Raw genomic sequence first — 17657 nt, forward strand, 5'->3', positions numbered from 1 at the left:
TTTCTACTGAAGGAAGTGTTCCTTCTAATTCATTTTTTTTTACCAGAGATAGAAAATCATAAGTTTAGCCAAGCAATTAATTACAGATTTAAATTTTAGAGATGCCTGTGAAGGTGTGTTGTGCTTATTTTTCTGGCTCTGGGAGAGGATAGAGACAGGGTTTCATACAGTTTCTCACGTTAGGACAAATCAGTTAATTGCTAGAAAGTTTGGCAGTGCTCTGTGTATGTGAGGGAGTTCCTCGCTCTCGGGGTTCAGTTGTCATTCACTGTGAACCACTTCAGGGTTTGTGTAATGCAGATCCAGTTTGGTGTCAGTGCACGGATGGAGCAAAGGCTTCCCGCTCAGTGTGCTGGCAGTGCACCTCGAGCGGGGATTTCAGGGGCTGGGTCTCTGCTCCCTTCCATGGGCAGTGGGGCCGGGCTCCCAAAGCGCTGAGCCAGTGGCCTCTGGCACCCAGCTGAGCTCCTGTGTCCCCTGATGGAGGTGGTAAAGATGTCTTGGCTGCCTCATTACCCACTAGTGGCTTCGGGCAGCAAGATACATTGTCCGCAGGAGATGCATCCTGCTGCTTTCTGTCCAGGGACCAGGTTGTCTGGGATGAGAGAGCTTCCAGGGGCACTGGGGCTCAAGGATGTTGGAGTAACCTTGTCTCTGCACAGTGCTTGCCAGGCACTGGATTGCGGCTCTGAGCAGAGATGCCGTTCGTTAACAGTTGGCAGACGCAGTCATTAATCATCCCTGTAAACACTTAATGACGTGGTGGGAGAAAGAAGAAAAAGTTAAACATTGGAAATGTAAAATGCTACCTCAGGCTTTGGTTCCAACAGTATTCTCTATTTACGTTCTCTGCTGGGAGAAGCCCAGAATTTCCATGGTAGAAAAAGCAGTAGTAATTGCTTCATGAGCTTGGGCTTGTCTGGAGGGGCACAACAGAACTGCCCTGCTCTCCGGAATCAGCCAGCATCCACGTTTTGCAGATTCCAGGCTCAGGTATTGCTTGGGAGAGTATGCAAATAATGCAATTATGAAACTCTGTATTTTGAGCATATTTAGCATAGGAAGAAATTCTTTGTCTCTGCTGCCCTGGGGCCCGAATCGTGTGTTCACTGACATCTCGATGTGCTCTGGCGTTCTCGCTTTGCTCGCACGACACTGACATTCTCCTCTTCGCTTGACAGAGAGTTATTTGCCATCTTTTTTCTAAAGCACAGAGAAGATCTTGAAGGTTTGGAGAATTGCCTGAGGGACGTGAGGGACCCAGACTGAATGAGGAGCGAGTCTGGAGCCTTTGGGCTGGCTGTGATGCTCCCAGACGCTGGCAGGGAGGCAGGAAAGCGATAGGTCCCTGCCGCCCGCCACTCCAGCTCTCCTTGGGCCTGGCACTGAGCACCGGTCAGCCAGTCAGCGCACGGCTCCTGTCGGCCCTGCCCTGGTACAGACCTGGCAGCATGGCTACTGCCACTGCTTCTTTTTTTTTCTTTTAATGCTTTTAAGTGCCTTTTAGAATTGACTCTTACAAAAAACCTCTGTGTTTTAAGGCTGCCCAGGATGGCACTGTGTATTGTAACCCTGCACTACATGTCCCAGTTCATTCCTTATTCTCCAAAGTAGCTGAATATGTTACAAATTTGTGGGGTTGAGCAAATATATGGGACCAATTTGTGTCACCCCCACAGTCGGAGCGTGGAAGGGGTGCCTGTCCAGGTCATGGCGTCCCCTCCGCGATGTGCCATCAAGATGGCAAAACTCCCTGGAAAAGGAGCAGCACTCAGTGTGGTTCCCTGGGGACTGTGAAGTCCAGAGTATTTTTTGAATCTTTTCCATCAAGCTCACGTTAATTCGGGTGTGTTGAGCTGAAGCGCAGGGTTCCCGAAGCTGAAGGCTGGCCACTGTTGCAAGAGCCCTGCACCTGCAGAGAGCCCACAAGGCTGGGACATCCCCACAGTCCCTGTCAGCTCTGGGGTATCTCAAGAGCAATAAGAATATTGAATTTTGACTAATTGCCTGCTGCCCATGTGATCACAGAGTATAAAATATTCTGAATGGTAATGGCAAATGCTGTTACTAGAAGTGCTGTTGGTTTTGTTCTGCCTGATGATCCACGGCTGAAGGAGCAGTGGGGAAGTGGTTGCAGACTGGCTGGGGTGTGCTTCCCCATAGCAGCTCCTCCTGCCCCTGCTACTCTGGCACCTGGGGTTGCACCAGCTCACCTGGGGACTGAGGCATGTTAACGCAAGGGATTGGGAATGGCAGGCGATGCCCTCTTGGGGGCAAAGTGTTTGCCAAGTGCTCAAGCAGCCAGAGCATCTGTGAAATCCAGAACATCAGTGTCAGTTTGCATCCTTCATTTCAGTGGTGGTGGTCTGTGAACCCCTTACCTGGGAGAGGCCTGTCCCACCTGGGTTTGTCCACCAGTGAGCGGGGTATCCGTGCTGCCAGCCAGTGGTACCGTGCTTCCAGAGCCTGTCCCTCCTCTGGGCCACCAGCAGGAATGTGAGGAATGCCACTTCCTTTAAAGAAGAAAGCTCTGCAAGTGAAGTCCAAGGGAAATAGAGTTTGCAGCGTGAGAAGAGCAGAGCAGTAGCGAAGTGTTCATACACCTGACTGGGGTTGTCTGGCACGTGGGGGCGGCTCCTCCCGCTGTGCCTGTGCTTGGGGTTTGAGGCTGATCCCGAATGAGGCAGAAAAAATGAAGAAGCACTTCATCGTGGGTTTATTTTGTGAAATTAATGAAATTATGTGCTTTGTTTAATGTGCAAAGCAGGAACATGCTGCTGGCATTGCTTTTGCAGTTCCTGAGTTGTGTGCTGTGAGCAGGCTGGGGACTGAGCAGAATCGGAAGGTTACTTGCTGGTCCTGGCAACTTGGAACAGAAGCAGGAATACCTGCCATGCTGTTCATGCTCAAATACAGAGGGATTCCTCATCTTCCTTTTTGGGAAAACCTTTTTTCCCCTTCCGTTTGGTTCATGTGGGCACTGCTGAAAAATGGCTGATTTGGCAGTTCAGGGCAGTTACTGTGTCAGAGTACTGGAAACAGAGTGGCTCGTGGAAAGCACAGCCAACAGATCAAATGGAGGGTCGGGGATAATGCACTGCCTTCCTCATTTGTTTTTGTTTTCCAAGTGAACTCGATTGAATTAATTTACTTTTTTACACTTCATGATAGCCTAAAGAAAAAAAATTGCTTCATCATTAGTTTTAGCATATTATACACAAAATATAAAATGGTCGTGGTATTTAACCACCTGATTGTTTGCCATTAGTAACCTGTCAAAGTACTGCTGAGTATTTTTGAAACTCTCTAGAGATTAGTTTGGAGTGGAATTGGTCTGGTGGAATTGTTTTTTTTTGCTATGGGACACCTCTAGGTCCTCCACTAAGAGTGAGTTGTGTAAATGACCGTAGTTCAGCAGCTGTAGAGCAGCTTGGAATCCTTTGTCTGTCTTATGCTTAACACAATTAAAAAAAAAAAAAGGGTATTGTAGATTGGTCTGGGAATGTGGGAAAATAAGGTGGAATATTATTTCCTCCAGTTGCTGGTGTGCTTTTCCTAACCTGTGTCATCTGTTGCAGCTCATCCTTGGTAACCATACATGATGTATGGTTACCCCGAAGTGTAGTATCAGAAGAGAAAGTGGAATCCGGTGTGTGGGGAATAAAAAGTTGGAGTTATTAATTACAGCACCCTTCTTGAAACGGGAGTGAGTCATCAGAGTGCATTAATTCAGTTAGTATTTACCTTTTTACCTACAGGAACACCAGTAGTAGTGGTAGGTATCTCTGCATCATGTATCTGGGTTTCTGGCTTGCCTGGCGCTAAAATACTCACTGATGTTACACAAGTTATACTTTGTACCTCATTTTACAAGGAAAATGTTACAACAAAGTCAATTTACAAAGTCAATCTCAGTCTCTCTGCCAGGGCCTGGCATGTACACACACAAAGGAATTGGTTCACTTGGCAAATGAATGGGAACTGAGGAGATTATATTTTGTAAGTGATTGAAATCCTGTCATCTTGATCTCAGGTTTGCTGCTTCCGAGGGTGGCTGTTGCATTTGGAAGAGAAAAATCAGGGAATCAGGTGAAAAATTAAAACTAGATATGAAGGAAAAATTAGTGCCAATCAAAGCGAAGGTTTTCTGCAGGGGCAGTGCCTAAGAAAAAGAGGGAAACCGGTCTGTTTCCTGCCAAAGCAGTGATCATTGCGGGGAACAGTGTCCCGAGGAGAGTGGGAGGGGGTGGAATTACTGCGGTGGAGGGAAAGAAAAACCAAGGCTTTGTGGATGTGATGTCAGTGCTCTGCTGTTGACAGACCACAGGAGCTGTTTGGCAGCACACAGCCTTGGGGCGAGCCAGCCACCGGGGAGCCCCGGAGAGCTGCACCTCCTGGGAGGCCTTGTAGTTCCAGGGGTAAAATGTTCCTAGAGTTACCTAAAACTCATCTTTGTGTTACCTGAGAACTAGTGAGGGAGCCCCACAATGTTGGTGTGCCCCACGGGAACATCCGTGTTGCACACCTCTGTGAGATTCCTGAGCTCTCAGTCTTCCTGATCACACCACTCACGTTGGTGCCTTCGGACTTAGTTAGCTGCTGAGTCACTGCAAGCCTGTGTCTGTGCTATTGAGTGAAGTCCCTGGGTTCCCAAACTGCTTTCCTTCACAGCGAGGTCATCTGGAACACCTGCAGTGTGAGTCGCGGTGAGAGGAGCCAGCCCAAAAAAACGGTGAGAGAACAGTGGAAACGTGGACTTAACTGGTTTGGTTCACAGAAATTGGAATTGAGAAATGTTGCAAATAATGGCAGGAACCGAGCTTTAACTCCAGCATGTGGCAGTAGCTTTAGCAGGAGGTTTTGTCAGACAGTGCTGCTGAGGGGGAATATGGACCTTTCTGCGTTCTGCAGTGTGTTCCTCACTGTGACATGCGTGAAGCAGAAGTGATGTGGAAGGATGAGATGTGTTTTCTGGGAAAACATCCAGGCAGACTAGATCCTTGCACTGTATGTCAGTGTTACATATGGTGGTTCTCTGACACTGGGGGCTTCTTTGCCTTACAAAGACAGAGGTTCGTGCGGCGATTTTGTTTCTTGGCTTCAAGCATCGGGTTGGTTTGGTCCAGATAAAAGACTCACAAAAGTTAATGCCTTGCCAGGCAGGGGGAGGGATGCTGGATTGAAGAGGGATGCAATGCCCTTGGTGGTTGTCTTTCTCCAAAAGTTATCTGATGTAAATATTACGTTCTCTGCATAAATTTATTATAGATAATTGACTGCATCTTGCTTGGAAATGGGTACCAAAGGTTGTTTTATAGCTTCTGTGTAATTGAAATTCCAGGAGGAGAGGCCTTTGTCTTAGAAACCACATTTGAATTACTTTTTTATTGTAGCGTTAAAGCAATACATTACAATGCGAGGGGTTCAGTGTGCACGTGTGTCACTAATTACCAGATTTCCACAATCACAGTGAATAAAGGAAACTCTTGGAAAAACGTGTCAAGCTTTCCCTGAGAAGCGATGATCTGCCAGTTGCATTGACAGCCCGTGTGTTGTGACCTCAGCAGAGCCTCCCTGGCACAGCTCAGTGCCCGTGTGGGACCGTGCGCTCTGCCCTGCAGCCAACACAGCTCGGGCAGTGCTGCTCCTACCCTCGGCGCTGACCAGGGCAGCAGGAAACCAGCACCCCAGTATGAAAGTGGGGAAATTGTAGAAGCCTGTCTGCAGGGAGGTTAATAAGAACAAGCCAAAGTGGCTGGGAACAGGAGTCATCTGGTGCTGCCAGGGTCGGTGGCCACAGGAAGGGTCGGTGGCCACAGGAAGGGTCGGTGGCCACAGGAAGGGTCAGTGGCCCCAGGAAGGGTCAGTGGCCCCAGGAAGGGTCAGTGGCCACAGGAGGGTCAGTGGCCACAGGAGGGTCGGTGGCCACAGGAAGGGTCAGTGGCCACAGGAGGGTCGGTGGCCACAGGAGGGTCGGTGGCCACAGGAAGGGTCAGTGGCTCCAGGAGGGTCGGTGGCCACAGGAAGGGTCAGTGGCCACAGGAGGGTCGGTGGCCACAGGAAGGGTCAGTGGCCCCAGGAGGGTCGGTGGCCCCAGGAGGGTTGGTGGCCGCTGGCGCAGGCCTGGGTGTGGAGTGTGGGAGCTTTGATGTGCTTCCATAGAAGGTTCTAGTTTTACTCACTGAAGCTCCTTTGTTTTACAGAGATCTTGATGCAGACGCCCTTTTGGATTTCTTTTTAATAGTGTGTGACCCTTCATCTTTGATCCCTTGACCTGCATTACTTTGGTAACCATTTCATTTTTTTAATTTCATTTCATTTTTAATTTTGGTGTGTAAGCTGTAACATTTCATCATTTTAAACTGTAGTGTTCTTTGACCTCCCCAAATGTCTTTTTTTTTTTTTTCTATGAGGATGGGTAATGTTGGCTTTTCTTGAATAAACATTGTTTCAGTTGTTAATAAACTGTGCAATTTGTGTTGGTTTTTGCTTCTTTTAAGTTCAACAGTGTGTATGTTGCCTGTATAATACTTTACTTTTTTTGATGTGTTCTCCCAGTACGTAATCTAATTTATTTTGATATTTATGTACATCTTCGCTTTTCATTTGCATTTTTTCTACAGTTCTTTTGTTCAGTAAGACCCATGGCCCATCCATGTCCCCTTCAGTCACATTTTGATAGCCTAAAGTAACCATGCGAGTATTTCAGATACTCTTATGAATAAGAACTATTCTTTGCTGTTGAAATTTTGTTCCCTATCCTGAAGATAACTTTTCCTAAGCATCAGCTCCAAACTGATAGCTGTTTTAATAAAAGATTAGGCTTTAGACCAAAATGAAAATCTCAATTGAAACTCAATTTGCATTTATTTTTCCATTATCTTTGGAGCCCAAAGGGAAGTTATCGATGCCTGGAGCTGTGCTTTAGGCACGGCTGTGCTTAGGGAAGCAGCATGGTGTGTACGTGGGATGGCAAAGCCCCCAAAGCTTAGTAGCTGATTCTTTCCATTTTCCTATTGAAAGGGAACCGGTGGATAAGACGGATTTTGGCCAGATTCTGGTTTTGTCTGGTAAATGATCATGTGAAATCCATGGAGCACGGCCCACTGAAGTACAGATTGCTTTTTAAGTGTCTCATTATTTTATTCTCTAACATTTAATGCTGCAGTTTTCCTTGCACGCAAATGAAGCTTCTAAATGAACACTGAAGTGGATTTAGGTCTTCTTAGAGCCTTGTTGATGCTTATAAATATATCATTCATTGGAACTACAGATTAAAATTGCAGCGAGCTGTTTACATAGTCCCAATGGGCTCTGCCAGTGCCTGGCCTTGGGAGGAGCCTGAAGCCCACCCGAACACCCAGCAAGCTCTGCTTCCCTGTCTGGGGGTCCTGCTGACCCCCAGGGTGGAGACTGAGCTGCCTCCTTCCCTGTGAGTCCTCTGAAAGGCCCGGGGGATCAGCCCCAAGTTCTGTGTGAGCAGCAGGGATTCACCATCATCACCAGAGCATGGTTCAGGAAGCAGCTGGTTTGGATTGGCATCCCTGCTTGAGAAAGGTATTTCCAGCACTGATCTCTGTGCTTAACCACAAGATCCCTGTTTTTAAACTGCCTTTGTGTGGCAGAATTGCCTGTTAAAATAACATGGCAGGTCCAGAATTCACAGAATTCTCTGCCCAGCACCTCCATATTGGTGTGTGAGTTTCTCTGACCCCATGGCTACAAGCTGTGCTGGACCATCACAGCCTACCTACATCAGTGCTTTAAGCATTCAGGTGGTTTCTTGCTTTCCCCTCCTGTTCCAAATTTTAGCTATAATAGTTTTTGGAGACCTGGAGTCATCAGTTCTGATACACAGACTGCTCCTCACTGAGTGTGTCTGGGATAGCTGGAATTTGGCTCTGGCTCTGGGTTTAATGCTGCCTGTCAGCCTGATAAGAAGGATCCTCTAGAAATCATCTTGAGCTATTTCTCCAGTCTCCAGAAAAGGGTTTTTAAAACTCAGTGGAAAAAATACTTATTTTGCTCAAGAAAGCTCCTTGAAGACTGTTTTTCTCCTCCTTGTAACACATCTTTTATGTTGGCAGCAGTTAGATGTGAATGCCTTGACTTTCCGGGGAAGCAATTTTTAAAAAACCTTTATTTAGACGTCTGGAAACTGAAGGGAATCTCCCTCCCTGTGCAGAGGGCTGGCTGGCAGTTGCCTTCTGCTAGAACAAATAGCAGGGAAAAAGAAGAGATGGAATAAAAATGTTTGTTGGGAATTGGAGTCAATAATATAAAAACAGATTAGCTTAAAATATGGTTAGAATGTCTTGTTTCTTTTTTGTCATTTCATGTTTTGTCATGTCCATCCTGCCTCCTTTCATAAGGTAAGCGCTCTGAGCCGTGGAACTAGCTGGGTGTAGCTCCCAAGGTGGTGGGGTGACAGAGTGGTGCATGCTTTGTTGTGATCTTTCCACGTATTGTGTTAGACGCAGATGTTTATCCGCAGAAACCGGTGTAATAACATGGGTTATGCCTGTTCAGCTGTTGCATGGGCTTCCAGGACGCTTGGGAAGGGAGGAGTTAGGAATTGTCCTCAGTTTCTTGTATAAAAACCAGTAAATACTAGCGAGAAAAGCTGCTTTGTTGACCTAGCAGTAGCATTGCCCCAGCGTAAAATCCATCCCCAGGTTTCTGCTGCAGTGCTGCTGGATACAGCAGGAACAGCAACAGCTGACCCTGGGATGGCAAGAAATGATGGAACTTCATTCACTTTACTGAGCTTGTTTTTTACAGAGCAGGAACTAAAATACATGTTTTCTTCAAACACTTAATCAAAGAACTACACAAATGCTGCAAGATGTTTGTAAAGCAAAACATTTGTCTATTTAAATATTGAGAGAATACTCTATTGAGAGATTTGCTCCTGCCTATGAGGTTTTTCTGTTACTCAAAGCCAGAATGTTGATAACGTCCACTCCTGAAACAAGTCTTAATTTTGAAATCTGTGCAGTATCTTCTGCTGCTGGAGGCTTTTACATGCTAACCTTAACCAAATGCTGAAGGGTTGAATTGAAATCCCTGGCACATGTGCAAGATTTAGAGTGTTGCATGTCTTGCAGTTCAGGTAATGCAGCTGGGGTTGGATTAATGTAATCTGCTTTATTCAACCTGAGAGACACCTGTGTGTACTGCTCTTTTAATAAAACATACTCAGACAGCAGCAAATTGCTCACTTTGGCCTGGACTACTTTCAAAAATCAGATTTATCAGTCAGCATATGCACACTGTATTTTCTATTAATACTGAAGCTCATCCAGAGGTGCAGGATGAAGGTACAGGACAGGTCTATACCCCCTGCCCAGGCCTATATCTGGGAAAACACAGATTTCTGTGTAGTACCTTACTGTACACAGTAAACTAAGCAAGTGGCAACAGACCTTACTCGTGTTTCATGGCTGGTGGCTTCTAGGCACAGATCCTGCTGCTCTAGTGTGAAGGGGAAGGGAATTCCCCCTTTCCAGCAGAGCCCGAGTGCTGCTCTGGCCTCGCAGCAGAGCACGGGCCCTGGCAGCAACTCTGTGGGGAGGTTCTCCCCAGGCTGGGGGTGAATTTCTCAGGCTTGTCACCCTGCTTGCTGCTCTGGGTGTGCATTGGTTTGCTAAGTCCTTAAATTTAATTATTGCTCCTGCTTTAATCTCTAACTTCTCAAAGCGCGTTAAGGTCTCTGATGGCTGAGAGGGTGAGCCGGTGCCGCTGGGCAGCCGGCCCTGACCTGCTCCTGTGCTTCTGCTTTTCCTCTGCTTCAGAAGTAGAACTGTAGCACTTGACACCCCACATTGGCTTTGTGTCTGCTAGAGCAGGGTCCTTTGCCTGTCCCTCGCTCGTAGCTTCAATTCAGCTCAGAAAATGCTCAGTGTTAAACATGTGTTTTTATTTCTCCTTCAGGTTTGGCTTGTCTGCTTTTCAGCTCTTCTAGACATTGGAAATTCCAGTTTGTGTTTATTTTCTCTGGATTCCTTCCCACAAGACAGAAGTGAATTCAGCACGGATTATTGGGGAGAGCCTTGGCTGGGAATAAGGATAATTGCAGTCTCTGGCTGCGCCACAGTTTCACTGATGATTTCTTTTAAGTTACTCACCTGCACTGTTATCTGTTTCCTCAGCTGTAAAATGTGGGTAATTACCTCCATTGTAAAATGTTACAGGGTCTGCTGGTAATTATATGAACGAAGCACTAATTACAGTGATTATCCCTTGGACCTAGTCTAGATCTGGCTGATGTTCCTGTTGTGATGAACGTATGAAACAAATACTACAACTTGCCTTTCTCTGTTCCTTGGAGGGGCCTGGAAGGCACCGCGATGTGCGTTCCTGATGAAAGTTCTGCTCTGTCACCCGGGGCCATCTGTTCACTTCCCGTCCACCTCGGCCCTCACACGTTGGCAGGGCGGTGGGCTGAGGAGAGGCTGAGGAATATACTGATTCAGTAGTTTGATCCATGTGTAATTTGATAACCGGGGTTTATGCTGCAGCTTCACTTTTTCTCTTGTGGATGTATAGTAGGTGGCAGCTGGGGAACAGTGCTCCTGAGGTACCTGTTGGGTTAGGGACGGTCTGGGCTTCACTGTTCCTTAAGAAGTTCTGACCCTGATGCCAGGAGAGGTGTCTTTCCGGCTGTGAAGATAATTTCCCTCCTGTAAAAGGCTACAGCTTGCAAGACTTTATTATCAAACATTTTATTTGCCTTTCTCTTCTCCATTTATTTAGGACACATTTTCTTTGTATCTGGGAATAGCTCCACTATTCCCTGAGCAGGGCTGGGTAATGGAGAAAGAACTGATATTCAAGGTAGAAATGAAGTGTTGTCATCTGGAAAATCCTGCTGCTGCTGCCCGGATGGTGCTGTAGTTTCTGATGGTAGTAGTAAGTTGTGTTGTACATCTGGTAGTGAGGGGAGTCTCCTGTCCTACCCAGCCTTCCCTGACACAGACCTCGTGGCACACTAACAACAAAAATCGTGCTTGGTGCATCTTGCTGCAGCTCTGCCTGCTCTGTTCTGCCACGTCTGCTTCTCAGCTTCCTGGGTTCTGCAGGATGGATTTCAGCCCTTGCTCCCAGTCTCCACACACCCTCTTCCCATCAGCCTCAGCCTTTCATTGCCCTGGAAGAGCAGCCGTAGAGCTCAGTTATGTCTTCAGAATTTGGTAGCTGAGCAGCTCTTCCTTTCTCAGAGTTTCATGAGTGCAGTGAAATTTTAACTTTCAAGAGGAGGGTTTAGTTACAGTCCAGGATGATGGTTTGGAAAGGCTTTGTGGCAATGGAACGGCAGTTTTTAATTGCAGTTTTGCACCTGAATTTTCCAGACTAGATGCTCTTCTCTTCTCTGACAGCTTCTGTGATTGATTCTATGGCCTGTTCTTTTCCATGACAGGATACTCATGTACTTCAGGGATAGGGAAAACATGCCATTCCCGACAAGGGAAAACGGTCATTGCCAGGCAGTTAAGGGTATGGAAAGAACTTCCCTCTCTAGGTGGAGGAAGAAGTAAATGAGGGATTATCATCCCTCCCATGATCACTCTTGCTTTAGAGCATGTAAACTAGAGATGGGTGCCTGTAGTGTGTCTGCGCTTCACCTAATGCTCTTCTGCCAGACTTGTTTAAAAATCCTGTTCATTTGAGAAGCAAAAAACTTGATTTGTTCCTGCAGAAGCATCATCTATTCAGATGAATTATTCTGGTGTGAGGGGCTTCAAAAGTGAATGATGCCACACATTCTTGCTGCCCATTGCACAAGTGAACTGATCTGTATGTGCTCTGCAAGTCACGTGTGCTGAGGGATGTTAAATTACTGCATAACCTGGAGGGTAATCAGTAATTCAGATTTTAGATTCATCCAACTCTTAATTTTGCAGCATCCTTGCAAAAAGTGGGAAGGTGTATGATAGTTGGGATTTCTGTATCTTGGCACCACTCTGAATGCTGTAAATCAACAGTGTAAGTAACATGCATACTTTTTTTTTAACTTAAATGTTTAGTAACATAATTATTATAAACTCTCTTAAATCTTCCTTCTCTTAAAAATGAGTACACTGACTGGTTTTCATCGTGGTGCAAAGTGTTATGTAAAATCATTGTAAGTTCTGATAAAAATGTTTTTAAGTATCTGAATGAAAATGCAGCATCACTATGAAAGTAGAAAAAGTGTTAAAGTGGATGTGGTTCCAAATGATGTGCTGCAAAATGAAGGTTTCCCTGGTTTTGAGAGCAGGTTTTAAGCACTGATAATACCCCATGGGGGGCAATCGCACACCCCGGGGAAGAAGTTGGGGTACAGTTTGTATTTGTCAGGGATTGCTACAGGAAATCTGCTTTAGCCGTGGGTTTTTACTTGGTTTTGTAATTACCTGTCACTGCTTGGCTCTGTGAGTCAGTCGGTTACGGACGAGCTGGTTTCAGGCCGGGCGGTGCCCCCGCGGTTGCCTGTCCTGTCCGGGCGGTGCCGGTGCCGCGGTGCTTTGGCATCGCCTCGTCCCGCCCGGTACCGGGATGTGGAGGTGCCGCGGGCGGAGCGGGGCCGCCGGCTCAGGCGGCTGGAGTTGTCCGTCCCTGCGGCATCGCCGGAGGACGAGGGTTTCCAGCGCGCCCCGTTTCCAGCTGCCCCCGTGTCTGTACGGACGCGGAATCCCCACAGGAGGGTGCTGTGAAGGCACTGAATGTGCAGGTTTGCGGGAGGAGACAGCGATTGTAGGGCAGCCACCGGCGTGGCTCTGGCGAGGGCAGCGCCTGAGCCGCCCCGGGGAGGGCTGCGGGCGGAGCTCAGCGCCGGGCTCGCAGCATCCCGCTGCCTGCCCGGGGGCTCCCACGTCTGGGTGTTGGAGCGCAAGTGATGGCAGCGGGAATGCCAACGCCCGGCTGCTGCAGGGTCGAGCGAGTGGTAGCCACAAAGTGTCCCAGGGCTGTTCCCGTGCCTCCCGCTCGCAGCAGGTACTGGGACCCTTCCCCATGAGCGTTGGTCGTGTGACTTCTTGACAACGAGCCTTGGGGCCACCCAGCTACTTTCCTGTCTGTATATAGTATGTTTAGTCTGCACAAGCAGCAAAATGCATTTGCTTGCAGTAGAGCCTCAAAGTTCTGTCCTAAAATACTTTGTAAGTTGGACCCTTTTATTCAGTGTGATCAGATGAGAAATAACGGTGAGACTTCCCTTTGGTTTCTGGCTGTACAACTTTTTTCCAAATATTTTAATCAAAGGTATGATTCCTTTTACATAGTACATGCTCATGTCAAAAAACTTCTCTGACAAGGCCAGTTAAGCAGCACTTCCAAGGGATTCTCCCTTCTGCTGGGTGCTGCTTCACCCTGAAATTCTGTGATCTTTTTAAAGTAAACAACCCTCTATCCCAGGGGCTGCATGCGTCTGCTCTGCCCCTCGCTTCCTTCTGCTTTTTGCTTTTAAAATAAACTTTTGAAACCAAGTAGAAAAAGAAACTGAAGTAGAGACTTCTCTTTGGGATGACCTCTAGGACATTTGGGGGGATTCAGTCTAATTCTGTTACATGGAGCGTGGGAACTCCGATGCCTTCCTTTAATGGCAGCAAGATCAACTGATGGAGCTGTGGTAGTGGGGGAGTGTAAAATTGGCTGCTTAGTACATGAAAGTACATCGCTCTGAAACTCGGGGCTGGGATCTGTGTGCGAGTCCCCACGGGGGTTCTCTGCCAGCCGCGGGGCATCGCTGCACGTGCCGGGTCAGTGCCCACGTTCGGTGTTTGGATGAAGGACCATGTCTGGCAGCAACGGTGCTTTGTGTTACCCTGTGGGTTTGGCACTCATCTGAAACTGCATCACCAAAACCTTTTGGTGGGATGGGTGATCCTGGAGCTTGGCTAATACACGCTGTGGAAGAGGTGCCTGGCGGCAGTGGGAGCTTTGCCTCAGCACCCACATGGCAGGACCGAGCTGGTCTTGTGTCTGAACGCTGTTAGATCAGCTGCAGGCGCTTACAAATGGACTTGGATTTTGGCCCTGTAAAGGGAGACATTCAGCTTCCGGGGGGAATTCTGCCTTGGCAGTAACAGCCGTAGTTTGGTGGTTTCTGTTACCAGGCAGAATCTGTTTGGATGTTAGAAAATTAGAGCATAAATTCCTGCAGCAGTCAGCTGTGTCTGCGTCACCTCCGTGACCTCTTAACTGCTGCTCCTGTGAACAGTTGCCACTAAACACAGTCAATAACCCCCTTCTGCATTCCATTGGATCGTCTCCTCCTGCCGTCTCAAATGAAAAATAAACAAAAGAGCTTAAGCGTGCAGTGTGCTAAATAGAGTAATAAGCTGTGAAAATATTTTATGGGGGAATCTGGGGCAAGAGCTGTCAGCAGGAGTGAGCTGATTGGAGCTGCAGCAGAATGGCTCTGGGAGGCGGGCGTGGGGACAATGAAGGGAGATTTGTTCAAATGTATGTCTGCTTTTGGTTTTTTACCCCTCTCTGAGTAGTTTTAGGAAATCCCTCCCATCCCTCCCTCCATAAATGGGTTACCTCTGCACATCAGAAGGCCTTGGCTCTAAGTACCCGCTACGCTGCTCCTGTGATGATTTGACTTTGCCTGTTTAATGTAAAACAGGTTTTAATCTTCTCATTTAGATGTTTTAATAGAAAGTAAATGTTTAACTTGCTTTGCTGTGGTATCCAAATCTTTAATCCATGGGACTGTTTTTAATGAAACGAGAACATGCTTTTGTTTAAAGTAGGTGTTACAGCGCAGGGGAGGCTGTGGGCAGTGGCGCTGGCGTGGGCTATCGCAGACCCACATCAGATATTTTTGGCACTGGTGGATCCTGGGTTCGGGGATGGTGGGTTTAGGAATGTGCAGGGGAGAGCGGTGAAAACCCCATCTCAGGATAGTCTGACTATGGGAAGTAGGGAAGGGTCTGTAACAATGCTGTAAGTACAGTGTCAGTGATTCCTGCCCCCGAATTCAGTCATGGCTTTTCCCAGAAATTTTTTTGGAGTCCTACCTGTGTTCTGATGATGTTACAAGTGTGTTGCTGCTCCAGCGAGGGAGAGCCAAGCAGAGCTGGTGTGCTTGTGAAGGAAACTGCTAAGTAGGCAGCACTGGGTTTGGTTCCTGCACACAAAAGGGGGGTTCTGCTCTTCTGTAGCCACTTAGCTTGTTTATGATTTAATTTAATTTGTTAAAAAAAGCATTTGTGGCTCCAGGACACACATAGAGCTGGCAGAGTAACAGGCCAAAGTCAAAACTGATCAAGGGGTGGAACACACAGTTAATGTAGATAGAAACCACCTGGGGGCAAGCCCAGGCACCTGTGCCCACTTTGGGGCAGGACCCAGAGCTCTTTGCCCCTTCAGATGCATATTCTGCCCCAAATTAAAATTGGGATTTTTTTAAGGCTGAAAGTCCAGCAAGTCTTGGAAGCCGGAGAGTGCTGCTGAAGGATTTACCTGTGTGTTTCCCACCAGCCCATGCTGCCAGGAGGGAACTGCCATTCAGGGCAGCTGGAGGCAGAGAGGCGCCTACAGGTGCTCCATAAACACCACTTCCCCCCTCGGAAAGCCAACTGCGCTGATACAGCTTTGACTGGGTAAATAAAGTGCTCTGATTTCCAGGCCTGTGTTTTAAATTGTCGAGCTCTAATTATGTAAGTGCCAGTGTTATAAATAGCGGGTGCAGCTGGCAAGCCCCGACCATGGTGTGCCAAGGCGCTGGCGCTCGCTAGCGAAACTGGGGGCATGGTTCTCTCTCTTTGCTGTTTTGGCTTTTCCCTTCGTGCTCCGTGCTTTCCCCACGTGGGCTCATAGGGGCTGGTCCCCGTGGCCAGGCTTACCATCCTTCCTGGGACAGGGGCCAGCTCGGGGGCAGGAGCATCCTGTGGCACCTGGATTTGTACCTGGTCTGTGTGTCAGCCAGGCTGTGTGTAAAAGGCAAAGAGAAGAAAACTATTGGTAAAACAATAAATACTTCAAAACCATTCACTCCTTCAGCGTCATTACACTTCAGGGGCTGGTGCTGCATCACAGGCGTGTGGAAAATGGTGTCACACGGGGTGTCCCAGCAGTGTCTGCAGTGAAGGATTCACTGTTCTCCACAAGATGACCGGGGAGAGGTTGGCGTCCATCCACGGGGAAACAGCTGCTCCATCGCTGTGCACCAGAGGGATGAGTTGGGTTTACAGCATAGTAACTTAAATGTTTAATTTTCTGAGTTGTAGTTGTTCTAATTAAATGAATTTGAATTCTTTTTAAATTTTTCTTTTTTTCTTTGATTTTTTTTTTTCCTCTTTGACCAGAATCCTAGTACCCCTAGTGGGCCATGGGCACACCAAGATGCTGGGACAGCGCTGGGGGTTGAGAACAGAGCCATGTGGGGAGGGTTAGGGTGTGGGGGGAGACAGAGGTGGAGGTGTTTGCCCTCTTTGTAGGATCAGGTTGAAAGGTGTCACCAAAATAATAAAAGTATTATGAAAGCAATCAGGTATGCGTTACCCACTTGGTGTGTTAGAGGTGGCTCCTCCCTGTGCAAGGCCAATCCATTCTGAATTCATCCCCCGAGATCTGGCTTTAAAACATGTTTGCTGCCAGCTGACAGAAGAGTCAAGCTCAGATTTATTGCACTGGCACCTGCAGTAAAAAATGACAGATGATGAGAATGTATTTAATTATCATTCAGCGCCACATCTCTGCCTGCTCCGGTCGCGGAGCTGCAGCTGTTGGCACACGCTTTAGTTTAAAGTCAATGTGCTTATCTAGAGGGGCCTGGAGGAAGCGGCCGGGGGAGCCGGCAGATCCTCGGGGCCCGGCTTGAGCAAACGCGGATCTCGCCACACTCGCCCGCGGTGCCTCGTTCACGGGCCCTCCTGCAGCTCCCCCTCCGGGAAGGAGCAATTCCCGGGAGCGCCGGGCAGTGTCCCTGCCTGGGCAGTGTCCCTGCCTGGGCAGTGTCCCTGCCTCGCCAGCCCCTGCCATGGGGGGGCCCGGTGGCAGCGATCCCGCGTCCCAAAGGAACTGCGGTTTGAGCAAGGTCAGAGGGACACCCGGGACTGCAGCAGCGGCGGGAACGCTCCTTCCCAAACCGCGGCTCCTCCAGCGTTCACGTGTGTGAACAGCTCTGCTGTGTGTGTCGTGTGTGCCGGGACATGGACATGGACATGTGCGCGCGGACACACGTGCACACACATAGGCACGCGCGTGCATACGTGGGCGCACACACGAGCACACAGACACACACACACACGCAGACACAGACACACACACACATGCAGACACAGACACACACACGAGCACACACACACAGACACACACACACGAGCACGCACACACACACGAGCACACACACACACACACAGACACAGACACACACACACACACAGACACAGACACACAGACACACAGACACACACATGCAGACACAGACACACACACGAGCACACACGGACACACACACACGAGCACACACACACGAGCACACACACACAGACACACACACACGAGCACACACACACACACAGACAAACACACGAGCACACACACACACACAGGTGTGCACAGTTGGCGGGGAGGAGGCGGCCCAGGTGCTGCTGCCCCAGCCCCGCGTGCGCCGCCCCTCCCAGGTGCCCTCAATTAGCACTGATGAGGCTGCCAGGGGAACTGGA

At 48.4% G+C, this 17657-nt stretch overlaps 1 protein-coding gene and 1 long non-coding RNA gene across 9 annotated transcripts in view; both read left to right on the forward strand.

The window, feature by feature from the left end:
• Positions 1 to 17657, forward strand: part of CAMTA1 (calmodulin binding transcription activator 1) — a 228172-nt gene that overhangs the window by 26590 nt on the left and 183925 nt on the right. The gene's annotated exons all lie outside the window — the stretch shown is intronic.
• LOC114003953 lies at positions 6210 to 16252 on the forward strand. Its single transcript, XR_003546412.2, has 2 exons — positions 6210 to 6287; positions 9934 to 16252. It is a non-coding gene; the product is annotated as an uncharacterized LOC114003953 (long non-coding RNA).

The sequence above is a fragment of the Pipra filicauda genome, unplaced genomic scaffold, assembly GCF_003945595.2.
Source record: "Pipra filicauda isolate LSUMZ 115617 unplaced genomic scaffold, ASM394559v2 scaffold427_size588224_pilon, whole genome shotgun sequence".
Taxonomy (NCBI): Eukaryota; Metazoa; Chordata; class Aves; order Passeriformes; family Pipridae; genus Pipra; species Pipra filicauda.